Consider the following 17,660-nt stretch of genomic DNA (forward strand, 5'->3'; position numbering starts at 1 on the left):
TTGAGCGGCTGCCTTGGGCTCAGGGCTTGAACCTGGAGTTCTGGGATCGAGTTCAACGTCTGGTTCCTGCAGGGAGCCTGCTTCTCTCTCTGCCTCTGTCTCTGCCTGTCTGCATGTCTCTCATGAATAAATAAATAAATCTTTAAAAAAGTAATAAAATTCAGTAACATCAATAGGCAGCATATTAAAGTATGAATAGACGGGAACATGGTACCTCCTAAGAGTATATTGTGGGGAGAGGGCAGAGTATATATATATGTATATATATTTTTTTCTTTTGCATATTGGAACCAAGTTTCATCAGTATTTAAACAAGTTTTCAAGTTAATACTTGAGATGGTGGCTTGGAACATGATTCAGCCATTTACTCATTTATACAGGTATTCAGAAGTGTAATAAAAATGTGAAAAGTGAATGAAGAGTACTAATAAGTGGTTGCAGATGACATCACTTGTTTTTTGGCATCACATTTGATAGAACATTTCTGGTTTTGAACTCTATTATTATCTTCTTTGGATACTTAAAAAATGAGTAAGCACTTTATTTTTTTTTTAAGTAAGCTCTGTGCCCAATGTGAGATTGAACTCATGACCCCAACATCAAGAGTTGCCTGCTCTACCAACTGAGCCAGCCAGGCACCCCTAAGCACTGTATTTTTAATTTTTAAAAAAGATTTTATTTATGTATTTGAGAGAGAGCATGTGTGCATGAGTGAGGGGGAGGGGTAGAGGGAGAAGAAGCAGGCTCCCCTGTTTGAGCAGGGAGCCCAACCCAGGGCTTAAGTCCAGAACCCCAGGATCATGAACTGAGCTGAAGGCAGACACTTTATGAATGAGCCACCCAGGCACCCCAAGCACTGTGTTTTTAAAATCAGTTTTGTAATTCTGTGTATGGCTTTTTTTGTTTATTTATTTATTTATAATTTAATTTAATTTTTTTTTCTTTTTTTTGCTTTTTTTGTTTAAAGCCAAGAAAATGGATACTGTCTTCTTGGTCATTTTGTTCCAGTATTTATTGAATTTTTATGGTGTATTTTTCTTAAAGTATTAGGTTATGTTTTTTTTTTTTTTATAAACATAACAGAGATATAGGTTACCTCAATTAAGGGTGATGTTGGAGCTGTGTGTGTGTGTGTGTATCTAAGCCATTATACCAGGAATTTAGATTATTTAGGTAGATCTTATGGAATATGGTACATATATAGCTTGGGAACTGGAAGGATCTATTGTGGCTCTAATGATTTCAGAATATAATGAATTTAAGGACTGTCTATATGAGATACTCTGTTTCAGGTACTCATTTGTATTTTGATAATTGGTGCTTAAAATATGGAGATAAATTTGGGTGAATTGACCAACACCTATCTCCATTATCCTCCAGACTTACAAAATATGCTACTGGCAGGTAGTTAAATACAGGGTTTGGTAGGCTGTGAGAGACTGAGATAATATGGATTAGGTATGCTCTTCAGGATTGTCCTAACCAGTGATAGTATGGGTAGGTTTAGCTATTTATCTGATTTCTTACATCTCAGACCTTAATTCTGGACTCAGTCTCCTCCTGAAGTATATCTTTTTAATGAGTTCCTTTAGTAGGTCTCTTTTTTTTAATCTTGGTACTTTGAAAATAGTTTTCCATTGTCAGCTGGCACCCACTGTTGCAGTTAAGAAATCTTTGGAAATCTGTTGTTTCTTTGTAGGGTATATCTTTTCTTTCTAGTTGCTTTATCTATGGTATTTTGCAGTTTCACATTATTGTGTTTGAAAAGATTACTTTTACATATCCTGGTTGAGCTTCACTTTGCTTCCTGAATCTGAAGGTTCTTGTCTTTATTCAATTCTGGAAAATTCATGCCATCATCTTATCATATACTGTCTCTCTTGTTTTCTCTCTTTTCTGTGTTTTTGCTAGGTATATGGGTAGACCTTCACAATCTATCCCCATGTCTCTTGATCTTTCTTTCATGTTTCTTTGGTCTCTGGGCTGCTCTCAGTAATTTCTTTACATATGTCATCCAGTTTACTAATTCTCTCTTCAATGTGTGTATAACTCAAACATTGGCTTTGCTTGCAATGATTAAATTCTTTGTAAAAGTTCTACTTGGTTACTTCTGAAAGCTGCGTGGTCATTTTTCAAAAGAAGTATCTTGTTTCTTACTCCTGTATTTTGTTTAATCATTTAATCAACCTATTTTATATTCTATAGCTGATAATTCCATTATCTAAAGTTCACAAACTTCATTAATTTGGTTGTGATTTGTATTGATTCATTCATGGTGACTTATTTCCTCAGGTATACTATAATTACATTTTGAGTGCTTATATTTAGATTTTGAAATCCTGTTTACTTTTGGAAATCCTTTTAGTCCTGGGTTGAGTGAACCTGTGCAGGGAGGATTTGTATTTGTTTCCTCCAGGCCACCAAGTACTACCAGCCTAAGACCACGTTCTTGACTTGAGGTTTCCTGGACAGTGTAGGTACTATAAATTTGAACTTTAAAACCCATGTGGGTGAAAGCTTGTGGTTATGAATTCTAAAGGGACATTGTTTCCCTCTCCATGCCAAGTCTAGACTAAAACAGACTAATGTTTGGGCTAGTACAGGGGATTTTTTCTTTATCCCCCATCTAGGAGGGTATAGCCCTATGGGTTTCCCAGCCTTGAATAGGCCCAAGGCCTTGTCTTCCGTGCAGCCAGTAAAATCACAGAAATTTCTAAGATAGGTACATACCCTCAGCACAACCATAGCTTCAGTATCCTGCTTACCACTCAGGTTTCATGCTGCCTCTTTGGGTTGAGTGAAATTTGGAAGACTATCAGAGGTCGGTCTTTCTTTTCTTTTCTTTTTTCCTTTCCTTTCCTTTTCCTTCCTTCCTTCCTTCCTTCCTTCCTTCCTTCCTTCCTTCCTTCCTTCCTTCCTTCCTTCCTTCCTTCCTCTTCGTTCTCTTCTTTCTCTCTTTCTTTCTTGAGAGCTTATAGTTATGACTTTTGAAAGGATGTTCTATTTTATCCAGTATTTCAGTGTGTTTAGTAATGGGACTGCTTTTCAGGTTATCTAATTAATAATGTGCCATATTAGTCTTTGATTCCTTTCTCTCTGCATCAATTGGGTTTTTATTCTACATCTATAGATAAGCACAATCTAGCTACCTTTCTCCATGTCCACTATCTCCTTAGTATCAGTCATGACTACTGCCTTTCTAGTTCATTTCCCTTCTATTCTTGCATCTGTATACTACATTTTCCACCAAGCAATCTATTGATCTTAAAGTATAAGTCAGATAACTTCACTTTCCTGCTTGAAACGCTGTAATAGTCCAAACTCGTTAGCATGGCATTCAAGATCCTCCTTGACCTGAATCTTGTCTACTCTAGTGTTTTTTCACAGTACACTACTCTTGCACCGAGCTCAAGCTTCACAGTTCGTCTTAACTGATCATAGCAAGCAAGCCCTTTTCTTCTTCCTTCTGTCTGTAATGCTATCTCCTAGGAGTGTCTCCTGTCTCTCTCCTGTTCTCAGCTTAAATGTTGCCTCCCTAAAGATTATTTCTCTGGCCGCCCAATCCAAAATAATCTCCCTAGTTATCTTCTCATACCAGATATCATTAGTTTAATTATTGTGCTTGCATATTTCTAAGCTCTACAAAGGCAAAGTGACTCATGTTCACCCTGTATCCTTGATGCCTTAATATCATACGTTTTAGATGCTCAAGTGTTTGTAGAATTAGTGAATACATTAATGAACTCCTCCTTCGATAAAACATGAAGGCCGGGCAGCCCGGGTGGCTCAGCTGGTTTGGCGCTGCTTTCGGCCCAGGGCGTGGTCCTGGAGTCCCGGGATCGAGTCCCACGTCGTGCTCCCTGCATGGAGCCTGCTTCTCCCTCTGCTTGTGTCTCTGCCTCTCTTTGTGTCTGTCATGAATAAATAAATTCTTAAAAAAAAAAAATGAAGGCCTTAATTTTCAAGGAGGTGGGATTTTAGCAGCAAAACATAGTAAGAGCTTGTAAATAAAATGCAAAATGGATAAGGGATGAATTTCCAGAAATAAGAGTCCTGAAACAGATTCACATAGCAGTGTGTGGGTCAGCGTCTTTGGCGCAGACTAGAATGGAGACAACGCTAAATTAAACGAGGGGCATGATTCTCTTTTTCAATTCAAAGAACACCGCCCCCCCCCGCCACGCCCTCCGCCGCCAAGAAGAAAAAAAGAGCGCGAGGGAAAGCGAGGCGAGCGGGCTGCGCGTCCGAACTACAACTCCCGGCAGCCCCCGCGCGAGCCCCCGGCCGCGGGGGGCGGGTCTCCGCCCCTGGAGCTCAGGGCCCGGCCGGCGAGGGGCGGTGTCCTGGCCCCGCCCCCGCCCCGCCGGCGCCCTCCCCCAGGCCTGGCCACGCGCGGCGGCGGCGGCTGTTCCGCTTCCCCTCCGGCCCGGCCCGTCGCCATTGCCGAAGGCTCTCTGCCTCCCCGCCCGGCGCCCGGGGGCTCGGCTGCCGCCCGGCCTACGCTCGCCGCGGCCGCGCTCCTGCGCCGCCTGGCCTCCCCGCCCGCCCCGCGCCGGCGCTTGCCCGGGGCGGCTCCGGAGCCCGCCGGGAGTTGGGACGCGGCGCCTCGCTGGGGCGGGGACCTCTCGGCGCCCGGGTAAGTGCAGGGCGGCCGGGGCGCGCTCCCCGTCCTCCGCGGCCTGCCGGCGGCCGCCACCTGCGCGCCCGGAGCCGCGGGCCTGGGGCGGCGGCTCATTGTCCGCTCCCGAGGGCGGTTTCGCTCGGCGGCAGCCGGCGGGGGAAGCTCGCTGGGCAGGCGCGGCCCGGCTCCTCTGGCGCCGGCCCTGCCCGCTCGCGGGCGCCCTCCCGCCGCCGCGCACCTCCGCGTCCCCCTCAGGCCTCGGCGAGTGCGCGTCGGTGCGGACGCCTCGGTGTCGGAGCGCGTGCGGGCCTCGCCGGCCTCCCGAGCCCCCGGATCCTCAGCGGCTCCCGGTGATCTGGGTCAAGGTTGGCCCTTCCCCGCGCGTGGCTGCCTCCAAAACACCACCGCACGCCCGCGACGTGGCCGCGGGGCCGTCGGCGGGCGCGACCTTTTGACCGCGTCCCTCAGCTGCAGTCGCCCCCGCGGCGGGCGGGCGGGCGGGCGGCGCGGGGCTGCGCCCTCCTCGCGCCTTGGCCTCAGCCCGCCGCTCCCCGCCGCCCGCCGCGCCGTCGCTTTCCGCCTCGGCGGGTCCTGCCCGCTCCCGTCGGTGTGGCTGCTCGGGTTCCCCTCCGCGCGTTACCTGCACTCGTTTTCTTTTTAGCCTCTTTGGCGAAAACGCATCGGAACGGTTAGGCCTAAAATTAGACCACGGCGAGCGGTGTTTTGGACCGAGGTTGTGCGCGTCACGTTTCTTCCCCTGCTCTGTCGGGCTCTTCCGCCCTTAGAAGGAGGCAGGATGTGGAGGTGTGCGAGGATCTGCTCGGGGGTTTTGTTTTCGTGGGGTCACCCGGGAGAATTACGTTCAATGAAATTAGATTGGGGTGAAGACAGTGAGTAGTCTTTTTTTTTTTTTTTTTTTTTTAAGATTTTACTTATTTATTCATGAGAGACCCACAGAGAGGGGCAGAGACCAACGCTGAGGGAGAAGGGAGCCCGACGTGAGACCCGATCCCAGGACCCCGGGGTCACGCCCTGGGCTGAAGGCGGCGCTAAACCGCCGAGCCACCCCGGGCTGCCCTGAGTAGTGATTCTTAAAGCAGGTTAGAACTTGTCGACTTTGCCAGAAGCTCTGTGGCCTTTCTAAAACACACACTTAACTTTTTCTTTCTTTCTTTCTTTCTTTTTAATTAAAGATTTTTATTTATTCATGACAGAGAGAGAGGCAGAAGGAGAAGCAGCCTCCACGCAAAGAGCCCCATATGGGACTCGATCCCAGGACCCCGGGATCACGCCCCGAGCCAAAGGCTGGTGACACTCAACCGCTGAGCCACCCAGGCGTCCCGTAACTTCTAAATGACTTTTATGTATATGCGGAAAATCTATATAGGCGTAGACCTATGAATTTGAAAGCTTTGTTCGTGTTCTGTTAATATGGGGTCTTGATTTAAGGCAGCTCTTTCATCCTTGGCTTTTAGGCCTTTCTAGCTATCGCTTAGCCAAGAATACTGACTTCCCGTATGAAAAATGAATGTTAAAATGTTTTTGAGCTGTGATATATGTAGACCCTAAGCCCACTGCAGGGTTTGGTAAAGAGGTTGATCTACATTCAGGGAATTTTGTTTTCACTGGATCCTCCCAACTTTCCCTAAGTGACTGAGTACTGAGCTGTATGTAATACTGTTAGCATTTGACGGTGTCATTTCTCCTTAACTTGAGAGGTGTTGTGTGCCACAGGGGCTAAGGTATGGAAATGTTGGGAGTGTGAAATTCGGTCTGTTGATGTCAGTTTCTCTGCCGGTTCTTCAACAAGGGGGTACTTTTACCAAGGAAGAGTTACTGGATATTCCTCTTCACATAGGGATTTGATTCGTGGTTTACCATTATTCAAAAAGAGTTATTCTTTTGGACTTTGTGACACTTAATAGTAACCTTGCAAACCCCAAATCATAAAGGAACAATAAGTTTGTACTGGGGGTGTATCTGCTAAACAAATGAATAGGGGGGTTCCTGTGGTTCTCTGATCTTTATGATAGGCAGTTTTCCAAATAGGCATGGTTAACAGTGGTGTGTATTTCTTCTTAATTATATATACTTAAAAAAAAAAAAAAAGAGTAGAACTGGCTCAGGTAGCTAAGGATAAACTTTCGATTATACTTTTTAATAAAGAGAACTTGTTCAAATAAAGTAAGTAGGCACTTTAAAATCCTCCCTATGTTTCTTCTGTCAATATCGATTATTCTGCTATTCGAGTATAATGTTTCTTTGACTTATTGAAATTTCTCCTTTTCATTTAAGCTTGAAACTAAGCCCTGTTCAGTGCTTTAAGGCTTCAGGATTCTGATCAGTTTGTTTTCAAAGGCCCTTCCAGTTAGTTAGAGGGCTAATTCCAGACTAGTCAGAAGGTGGGTAAGTTACTTACGAATCTGAGTTGTCACTTGTATCCTTGTACCTGGGTAGAAACCGAAAGAGAAGGAAAAATAGCCCCCCTTGCCCTGAAGAAAATACTGATTGTTTCCTTCTGTGATCAGAATTTTCACTAGTTCTTCATTTTAGGATCACTAACCTACTTAAGGATAGTCCTTCTGAACATTCATGTAGGATTTCAGAGTTCTAGCCTATTATTATCTCCGAGGTACAATAGTACTTACCATTCCATGTGTCTCAAATGGTTAGGTGCTGGGGACCTGGGTTTGAATCATTACTCTCTACTTTACCCTGGGTAAGACATGTACTCTTTTCAAGACTTGGTTTTCTTCTGTTAAAGGGGGATTGATGATGATAATAATAATAATAATAATAATAATAATAATACAAATTTCATGGGGCTATTTAAAAGCAAATGAGATAATGCAGGTAAATTTTTTTTGCAAATGCAGTGCTTAGTTACTATTCCATTCTAAAGTAGGTTTTATACTTAATTGCTCCTTTTTTTTCACCCCCCAAGCTTGCTTTATTTATTCATGAGAGACACATAGAGGGGCAGAGACACAGGCAGAGGGAGAAGCAGGCTTCCTGTGAGGAGCCGGATGTGGGACTTGATCCCAGGACCCCATGATCACCAAGAGAGCTGAAGGTAGACACTCAACCACTAAACCACCCAGGTGCCCCTTCATTGCTTCTGTAGCAAATATTGTGCCCCCAAACTTAGATTTAAGAATGCTTTCTGGAATGAGCACTGGATGTTATATGTTGGCAAATTGAGCTTCAATAAAAATGTATATAAGAAAAAAACAATGCTTTCTGGAGAGGTTGGAATCTCAGGACCAATTTTCTGAGACCATAACTGTTAAATTAAAAATTATTTTTCAGGGGGAAAAAAGTTTTGCCCCTGATATAAAACACAAGTTTTTCAAATTTTAAAAAATATGCAGGGACACCTGGGCGGCTCAGTGATTGAGCGTCTGCCTTTGGGTCAGGTTGTGATCCCAGGATCCTGGGATCAAGTCCCGCAGCGGGCTCCTGCAGGGAGCCTGCTTCTCCCTCTGTCTGTGTCCCTGCCTCTCTCTCTGTGTCTCATGAATAAATAAATAAAATCTTAAAAAAAAAAAAGTATGCATATCTCTCATAGAAAAATTGGAAAGTAGCGAAGATTATTAAGAAACAGGATGAAAATCACTTTTGCCTCAGCTCTAAGAGGTAACAGACTAAAATTTTTTTCCTTATTTTTAAATCCCAAGGTAGCACATGCTTATAAAAGGTTCAAGCAACTCAATTATTTAGAACAAAAAAGTGAAAATTGCTCTTTCCTCACTTTCTAGAACCATTCCTTAGAGGTTCCCTCTGTAAACAATTTTGTTGTCTTAATGCAATTCAAAATAAGCACTGTGTGTGTGGTTTTAACCAATTTTTAAAAATAAAAGATCTGATTATTACATATTCTTTTCTATTTCAATACATATAGTTGCACTTCATCTTTTTAACCATTATGATATAGCCTATTGTACTTTAATTATTCATGGTTATTTATGTTAGAGTAATCCCCCCTTGTTCACAGGGAATATGTTCCAAGACCTCCAGTGAATGCTTGATGCCTCAGATAGACTGAAGCCCATATATACTGTATTTTTTCCTACATGTACATACCTGTGATAAGGTTTAGTTTATAAATTAGGCACAGTAAGAGATTAACCACAATAAGTGATAATAAAATAGAACAATTATAACAATATGCTATAATTAAAGTTATATGAATGTGGTTGATCTCAAAATATCTCATTAGACTGTACTCACATTTCTTGTGATTATGTGAGATGATAAAATGCCTACATGATGAGATGAAGTGAGGTGAATGATGGAGGCAGTGTGATATATCAGTAGCTTACTATTGACCTTCTGATGATACCTCAGAAGTGGAATCCAGGATGGCAGTTGACTGCTGGTAACTGAAACTACAGAAAGAGAAACCATGGGAAGACGAGACTAATGTACAGATCTTCACCAACTTATAAGGGAGTTTTGTCCTGACAAATCCATTATTAAGTTGAAATGGCATTAAGTCGAAGCATTACCACTTACCTAGCCTACCTTAAAAGTGCTCAGAATACTTAGGTTAGCCTCCAGTTCAGCAGAACCCTCTAACAATGCCTATATTATATTAAAGTGTTGAATATCTCATGTACTTTTTTTTTTTTTTTCATGTACTTTATTGAATAATGTACTGAGAGTGAAAAGTAGAGTGGATTTAAGTGTATCAGTTGTTTACCGTCTTGATCACGTGACTGGGAGCTGTTGGGCTTACTGCCACTGCTTTGTGTCACAAGACAGTCTGGTACTGCATATTGCTAGCTCTAGAAAAGAGCAAAATTCAAACTACGGTTCCCACTGAATGCAGAAACTTCACTTTCACACCTTCGTAAAGTCAAAAAACTAAGTCAAACCATAAGTCAGAGACAGTCTGTATTCTCAATTTTGAGCAAGTAAAACTGAAGCCTTACTGAACTTCCTTATATCTTTGTGCACATGTATACGTATACAAGTATTTCTATAAAAAGGATTCTGAAATGTGCATTTTGTTTCGATATATACCAAATTGCTGTCCAGCTGTCTCTATCAATCTGTACTTCCTTATCAAATTGTAGAAGCTCTTCATACATGAGAGCCTTCTCTTTAAGAAGATCTTTCCATTTCACCTTTATCAAAAAACAGTCTTAATAATTACTGTATTGGGGCACCTCGCTGTCTCAGTAGGAGGAGCATGTGACTCTTGATCTCAGGATTGTGAGTTCAAGCCCCATGTTGGGTGTAGAGGTTACTTAAATAAAACTTAAAAAATAATAATTATTGTATTTTAACCTTAATCCTTCTGAGATTTGTGTGTGTGCATGGTGGGTGCAGATATGAGTTTTAACAATGTAGCTTGGCTACCAAAATGAAATATGGGTATAGAGGGATCCCTGGGTGGCTCAGCGGTTGAACATCTGCCTTTGGCTCAAGGTGTGTGATCCTGGGAGTCATCGGGTGATCGAGTCCCATATCGAGCTCCCTGCATGGAGCCTGCTTCTCTCCTCCGTCTTCCTATGTCTCTGCCTCTCTCTCTGTGTCTCTCATAAATAAAATCTTAAAAAAAAAAAATATGGGTATAGAAAAAATTTTTGGAGGCTTCGGTTGCTGTGAAAAAAGTCGATTTTAGAGATTCAGGGAGTAATATTATAATGGCTTTATTGTCAGCATCACATCTGAAAAGGAAAAAGGAGCCCCCGCCTTAACTCCTATCTCTTGTCATCTACTGATTTTATCCTCATCCTTCAAATTTCTGCCTTTGAGTGTAGCTCTCTTTGGGAGTCTTTTTTGATCTCCACTATAATATAGATATTCTTCTTTTATATTTTCTTACCATGTTAATCCATGATCCTTATTTGCAGTGTGCTGAAAATAAGAGTTATGAATCTGGAAATGAGAGTTGTTTCTCAATTTTTGCCAGTTCAAACTAATCAAAGAGGGAGGTGCAAGGAAACTCACTAATGTTGGTTAAAAGTGATACACATACATACACATGCATGCAGAGCACTTTTAACTCACATTAGTGAGTTCTTCCTCACATCTTTCTGGTCAAGCTATTATATTAATGATATTTTTCCATGTGAATGTTTAATAGGTTCTGGAAAGCTAGAAGGTTTTATTTTGGCCTTGTATTGATTTCATAAGAAAAGGTATATTTTGGGACACCTGGGTGACTTATTTGGTTAAGCATCCAGCTCTTGATCTTGGTTCAGGTCTCGATATCAGGGTCTTGAGTTCAAGAGCCGCTTTGGGCTCCACACAGGGTTGGGAGAGGGAGAATAAGGTGTATTTTAAGGTATATTTTCAACTTCTAAACTTTTAATTACTGTTCCTAATTTTGAGATTAGTGATTTATAAGCTTATAAATGAAATAAAATTGTTATATAATAAACACTGAGCGAGAAGAGGTGTGGGTAAAGCATTTAAACAAAATTTCAGGTGCTCTAAAGAGCAAATTATTAAAGGAAGACAAGTTACATTGGCACAAAAAATAGTGGAAGTAGAGCTAGATGTTTGATAAAGTATCTCTATTGTAACTTCTTCCTGAACTTTTTTCACCTTCCTGATTAAGTACTTGAAAAGAATAAAGTTGCCTTTTTTTTTTTTTAACCCATAATCCATTATGTATGGATAACTGTTGATATTTTGGTATGCTTCCTGCCAGTACTTTTTCTTCTTTATATGTATGTGTGTGTACATAGTTTACTTTTATAAAATTGGAATCATGTTCTATATAATTTGTTATCTTGGTAAATCTTGAAAGTTTCCCTTGTTCCTAAAAATTCTCTTAAAATAATTTTTTAATATTTGCCTAACATTCCATTGTACAGCTGTGTCATATTTGCTCTTTTCCTATTGCTGAATGTGCAACTATTTCCAATATTTCATATAAAAATAATGCTATAATGAATAGTTTTCTATTCATCCCTGATTGTTATCTTAGAATATTTTCATAGATGTGGAATTGCTGAATGAAAAGATAGAAGCATTTAACAGTCTTAAATTATCCTTCAGAAAAGTTTGCTGTGTATCATCACCAGCAGTGTGTATCCCATTTTATTACTATCCTCAATGAAACAGCCGTCACTTTTAATGAGATTAATAAAATTTCCTTATTGTTAGGCAAGTAAAAAATATAATTTAAGTTGCATTTCTTGTTTAAATGATAATTTTGTTTTAGTTAATTTGATTTATTTCTGATAATTACACAGACGTAACTAGATATTTGTGTTCAATATTTTTATTATTTTACCGGTCTTCAATAAAATTTTATTTACTTTTGTTTTCCGGGTTCATTGTCTTGTCTGCAAATATAGGAACCTTTCCTTCCTTTCCAATAGTCACAATATTTATTTCTATTTTAGGACTTTATTACATTGGCCAGAATTTCTAAGACATGGTTCAGTAAGAGAGGTGATAATTATCTTAGAATATCTCTGATATTTTTACAAGTAAGGATGATGGCAGCTGTTGGTTTTAGACATTTTTTAGAGAGAAATTCTCTTCTGACTTTACAAAAAATAAGAATGGCTTCAGAATTTTATGAAATGTTTTTATAACACTCCTTTAAGTGATAAGGTTTTTCTTCTTTTAACTACTACTAAGGGTATATATTAATAAATTTTCTAATAGCCAAAGTTACCTTAAGGCACATATTAGCAGGAACCAAAACCCCACTCACATCACTCAAGTATACAGAATTTATTTAAAGAGTAGGAAAAAAAAATCTCAGAAATTTAGTTTAATAGGAGTGTACAGGCCATATGGTAACTTCTGTGGTTACTTCTGTAGAAACTTGAGGAATCCTTACTATTTTATGTATCAGTTTTGATAATTTACACTTAAAGATTTTATTTATTTATTCATGAGAGACACAGAGAGAGAAAGAAGGAGGCAGAGACACAAGCAGAGGGAGAAGCAGGTTCCCTGCAAGGAGCCTGGTGTGGAACTTGATCTCGGATCTTGGGGTCAGGACCTGAGCCGAAGGCAGATGCTTACCTGCTGAGCCATCCAGGCGACCCTTTCCAGAAATTTTTAAAAATATTTTCAAATTTGTTACATGAATGTATGTAATATTTTATTATTAAGGGCACCCATGTGGCTCAGTTGGTTAAGCGTCTGCCATGGGTTTAGGTCATGATCCCAGCGTCCTGGGATCAAGTCTAGCATTGGTCTCCCTGCTCAGCGGGGAGCCTGCTTCTCCCTCTCTGCCACTGCCCCCTGCTTGTGCTCTCTCATGCTCTCTCTCGCATATGCTCTCTCTCAAATAAATAAATAAATAAATAAATAAATAAAAATCTTATTTAAAATATTATATCATTAAAATCTGTGGTGTTTATTTCCACCTTTTATTAGTGATTTTGTTATTTTTCTTGATTTGATTTGCCAAATGTTCATCTGCATAGTTGTTTTCAAACCCACTTTTAGATTTATTTTGTTGGTTTTCTGATTCCCTGATTTCTACTTTGTGCTTTATTTTGCTTTTCTTCATCTTTTCTTTTGGGAGGGGGATTAGGCTGGCTGGCTGGCTTGCTTGCTTGATTTATTTATTTAGTTATTTTTTGGGGGGAGCACTGGGGGTGAGGTGGGAGAGGGAGAGAATTTTAAGCAGTTTCCATACACAGTGTGGAGCCTGATGTAGGGCTTAATCTCACAAGCCTGAAATCATGACCTTAGCCAAAATCAAGAGTCAAACATTTAACCTACTGAGCCACCCGGGCTCCCCTGTTAATTTTTTTCTAACTCAAATTCTTAGTTCCTTTTTTTTCTTTTTTTTTAGTAACGAAAACATTAATACTCATTATTTTTTTTAAAGATTTTATTTATTTATTCATGAGAGACGCAGAGAGAGAGGCAGAGACATAGGCAGAGGGAGAAGCAGGCTCCATGCAGGGAGCCCAACGTGGGACTCAATCCCAGGACTCCAGGATCATGCCCCAAGCCAAAGGCAGACACTCAACCTTTGAGCCTCCCAGGCATCTCAAAACATTAATACTCTTAATTTGCCTCTGATTACAGTTTTGGCTGCATTCTATAATTTACATGAATCATGTTCTTATATTAATTACTTTCCAAATAGTTGGTAGTTCTAGTTTGATTTCCTCTTTGACTCGAGGTATTTAGGACAATTCTCTTTGCTCTATTTTTTTCCATTGTTGTCAATGACTATAGTCTTTTAAACTATCTTTCAAATTTACTGTTTTTTTTTTTTTTAAGATTTTATCTATTTTAGAGAGAGAGCACACTTGTGAGCAGGGGATGGGGTAGAGGGAGAAGAGAGCGAGAGTCTCAAGTATACTCCACACTCAGCATGGAGCCCCACTCAGGACTAGATCTAATAACCCTGCGCTGAAATCAAGAGTCAAGAGGCTTTACTGACTGAGCCACCCAGGGACCCAGTCTTCATTAATTAAAAAAAAATTTTTTTTTAACTTTTATTTATTTATGATAGGCACACAGTGAGAAAGAGAGAGGCAGAGACACAGGCAGAGGGAGAAGCAGGCTCCATGCACCGGGAGCCTGACGTGGGATTCGATCCCGGATATCCAGGACCGCGCCCTGGGCCAAAGGCAGGCAGGCGCCAAACCGCTGTGCCAACCAGGGATCCCAGTCTTCATTAATTTTTAAATCTTAATTTGTCAAATATTAAGAAGGTAGCATTGTTTCTAAGAGCTTGTTCTCACATTGGGACCTTTACATTTTTGTTTCTTCTGCCTGAATATTGTCATCATACATCATTGTTTTGAAGGGGTCTTCCCTGATCAGTCATCTAAAATAGCCTCCACCTACCTCCGGTATCTGACTTCTTGCCTTTCTGTGTGTGTCTGTCTGCTTGTGTCTGTCTTCATAGCACTTTCATCTGAAGTTATTTGATTCCTTTCATTTTCTTGTTTCTCTCTTTGCTTATGGGTATGCAGTAAGTATATGCTGGTTGAGTGTCAGTTTCTTTTATGTCTGGTGATTTTTAACTTTTTAATTAATAGACTTCATACAGCAATTTTAGGTTCACAGCAAAATTGAGTAAAAAGTACAGAGTCTCTAATTACCCAAGCTCCCCCATACCTCTGTATCCCTTCCCCCACCATCAGCATCTCTTCATATGTGGTAATTTGTTTTAATTGATAAGCCAACACTAACACATCATTATCAACCAAAGTCCATAGTTTAGGGTTCACTCTTGATATTGCACATTCAATGGGTGTGGACAATGGTGGATATTGACATGTATCCATCATTACAGTATCATACAGAAGTTTCTCAGCCCTAAATATCCCCTGTGTTCCACATATTCATCCCTCCCTTCTCCCTAATTCATGGCAGCCACTAGTGCTTTTACTGTCTCCATAGTATTGTCTTTTCCAGAATGTTCTATAATTGGAATTATAAAGCATGTAATCTTTTCAACTTGCAATATGCATTTTCTTACGTATCTTTTGATGGCAATGAATAATATATTCCATTGACTAGATGTACTGCAGTTTGTTTATTCATTCACTTGCTGAAGGACATCTTGGTAGCTTTCACTTTTGTCAAGTATAAATAAAATTACTATAAACATTTGTGTTTTGTTTTTGTATGGATATAAGTTACTCACCAAGGAGCACAATTGCTGGATTATGGTAAGAGTATATTTAGTTTTTTTATAAGAAACCTCTAAAATGTCTTTCAAAGTGACTATACCATTTTGCTTTCCCATCACCTGTGGGTGAGAGTTCCTGTTGCTCAACGTTATCGTGAGCATTTGATGTTAGTGTTCTGGATTTTAGCTATTCTGATAAGTATGTAGTGGTATCTCATTGTTTTGATTTGTAGTGCTCTAATGATTGATGTTGAGCATCTTTTCCATCTGTGTATCATCTTTGGAGAGGTATCATTTTAAAAGTTATGCACATTTTTCAGTTGGGTTCTTAATGTTTATACTGCTGAGTTTTAAGAGTTCTTTGTATATTTTGGGATATTTCTTTTGCAGGTATTTTTCCCAGTCTGTGGCTTGTCTCTCATTCTCTCAACTCTAATGATTTTTATCATATATTCTGATGCAGTATTATTTGATGCATGTATAAGTTCTCTACTGCTACTAAAGATCTTCATTATTGATTATACTTAATAAAAATCATACTTTTTAAAAGATTTTATTTATTTATTAGAGAGGGAGCATGAGTGGGGGGAAGGTGTAGAGGGAGACAGACAGGCTCCTCGCTGAGCAGGGAGTTGGATGCAGGGCTTGACCCCAGACCTTGGGATCGTGACCTGAGCTGAAGGTGGACGCTTAACGAACTGAGCCATCCAGGGACTCCAGTAATCATCATACTTTACTGAGTCTTGTATTTTACTTAAATTCCTGTCTGTACTGAATTTCTTTTTTCAATGAATTATCCAACTTTGTCCATGCCATTTTGTCTTTTTTTAGTTACATGGGTTTTTTTAAGACTTTATTTATTTGAGAGAATGAGAGTGTGTGTGTGTGTGTGTGTGCGCGCACGCGCACACACACACACAAGCAGGGGGAAGGGCAGAGGAAGAAGCAGAGAGTCCCTAGCAGACTCAGTGAGCCTGGAGCCCAATGCTGGGCTTGATACCACGACCCCGAGATCATGACCCGAGCCAAAACCAAGAGTCAGATGCTTAACTAACTGAGCCACCCAAGTGTCCCTATAGTTTATTTTTGTTCTATTTCAAGTGAATGCTTTATTTTTTTTTATTTTTTATTTATTTATGATAGGCACACAGTGAGAGAGAGAGAGAGAGAGGCAGAGACACAGAGGGAGAAGCAGGCTCCATGCACCGGGAGCCCGACGTGGGATTCGATCCCGGGTCTCCAGGATCGCGCCCTGGGCCAAAGGCAGGCGCTAAACCGCTGCGCCACCCAGGGATCCCCAAGTGAATGCTTTAAACATTTATTTATTGTCATAATAAATTCTGTAGGGTGTGTTTCTATCATTTTATATAATGTTTTCTGTTTTTGAATGATTAATTGCTGCTGCTTTAATTGTAAAATAGATAAAATTACCATCTTAAGCAGTTTTAAGTATACAATTCTTTAGCATTAAGTACATGTACATTGCTGTACACCCATCCCCACCATTTTTTCATTGTCCCCAACTGAACCTCTATACTCATTAAAAACTAACTCTCCCTTCCTCCTTACTCCCAACCCCTAGTAACCTCTTTGTGTCTCTTATGAGTTTGCCTATTTTATTTAGATGATTCATGTAAGGGAAATCATAAAATATTTGTCTTTTTGTGTTTAGCTTCTTTCACATAGTATATAATGTTTCCATCCTTGCTATATAGCATGTATTAGTACTTCATTATTTTTAAGGCTGAATAAATAATACTCCATTGTATATATACACTTGACTCTTGAACAATGCAGGGTTTAGGGGTGTCAACCCCTGCACACACAAAAATCTGTGTTTACTTTTGACTCTTTCGCCCCAGAATTTAATTAATAGCTTACTGTTGACCAGAAGCCTTATCAATAATATAAACAATAGTTAACTCATAATTATATGTTATATATGTTATAGATTGTATTCTTATGATAAAATGTTACCAAGAAAATCATAAGGAAAATACTGTGCTGTATCAAAAAACTGCATATGGGCAGCCCTGGTGGCTCAGCGGTTTAGCTCTGCCTACGGCTCAGGGTGTGATCCTGGAGACCCGGGATGGAGTCCCACGTGGGGCTCCCTGGATGGAGCCTGCTTCTCCCTCTGCCTGTGTCTCTGCCTCTCTCTCTCTCTCTCCTCTCTGTGTATTCTCATGAATAAATAAATAAAATCTTTAAAAAAAAAAAACTGGCATACAATGCAGTTTCTAATCTGTGTTGTCAAGAAACAGCTGTATATCACATGTTTTTTTAAAGATTTTATTTATTTATTCATAGACACAGAGAGAGAGGGGCAGAGACACAGGCAGAGGGAGAAGCAGGCTCCATGCAGGGAGTCCGATGTGGGACTCAATCCCTGGTCTCCAGGATCACACCCCTGGCTGCAGGCAGCACCAAACCGCTGCGCCACCGGAGCTGCCCCTGTAT

The 17,660-nt window shown here is 40.5% G+C and overlaps 1 protein-coding gene across 2 annotated transcripts in view; it reads left to right on the plus strand.

Moving 5' to 3' along the window:
* The first annotated feature begins 4,529 nt into the window (after window positions 1–4,529).
* The window catches only part of PAK2 (p21 (RAC1) activated kinase 2), an 89,532-nt gene continuing 76,401 nt past the window's right edge, over window positions 4,530–17,660 (plus strand). For both annotated transcript variants that reach the window (XR_005383423.1, XM_038583165.1), the window contains exon 1: window positions 4,530–4,636. The gene's annotated coding sequence lies outside the window, so the exon portion shown is untranslated. The remainder of the gene's footprint in view (window positions 4,637–17,660) is intronic.

This window comes from Canis lupus, chromosome 33 (assembly GCF_011100685.1).
Source record: "Canis lupus familiaris isolate Mischka breed German Shepherd chromosome 33, alternate assembly UU_Cfam_GSD_1.0, whole genome shotgun sequence".
Classification (NCBI taxonomy): domain Eukaryota; kingdom Metazoa; phylum Chordata; class Mammalia; order Carnivora; family Canidae; genus Canis; species Canis lupus.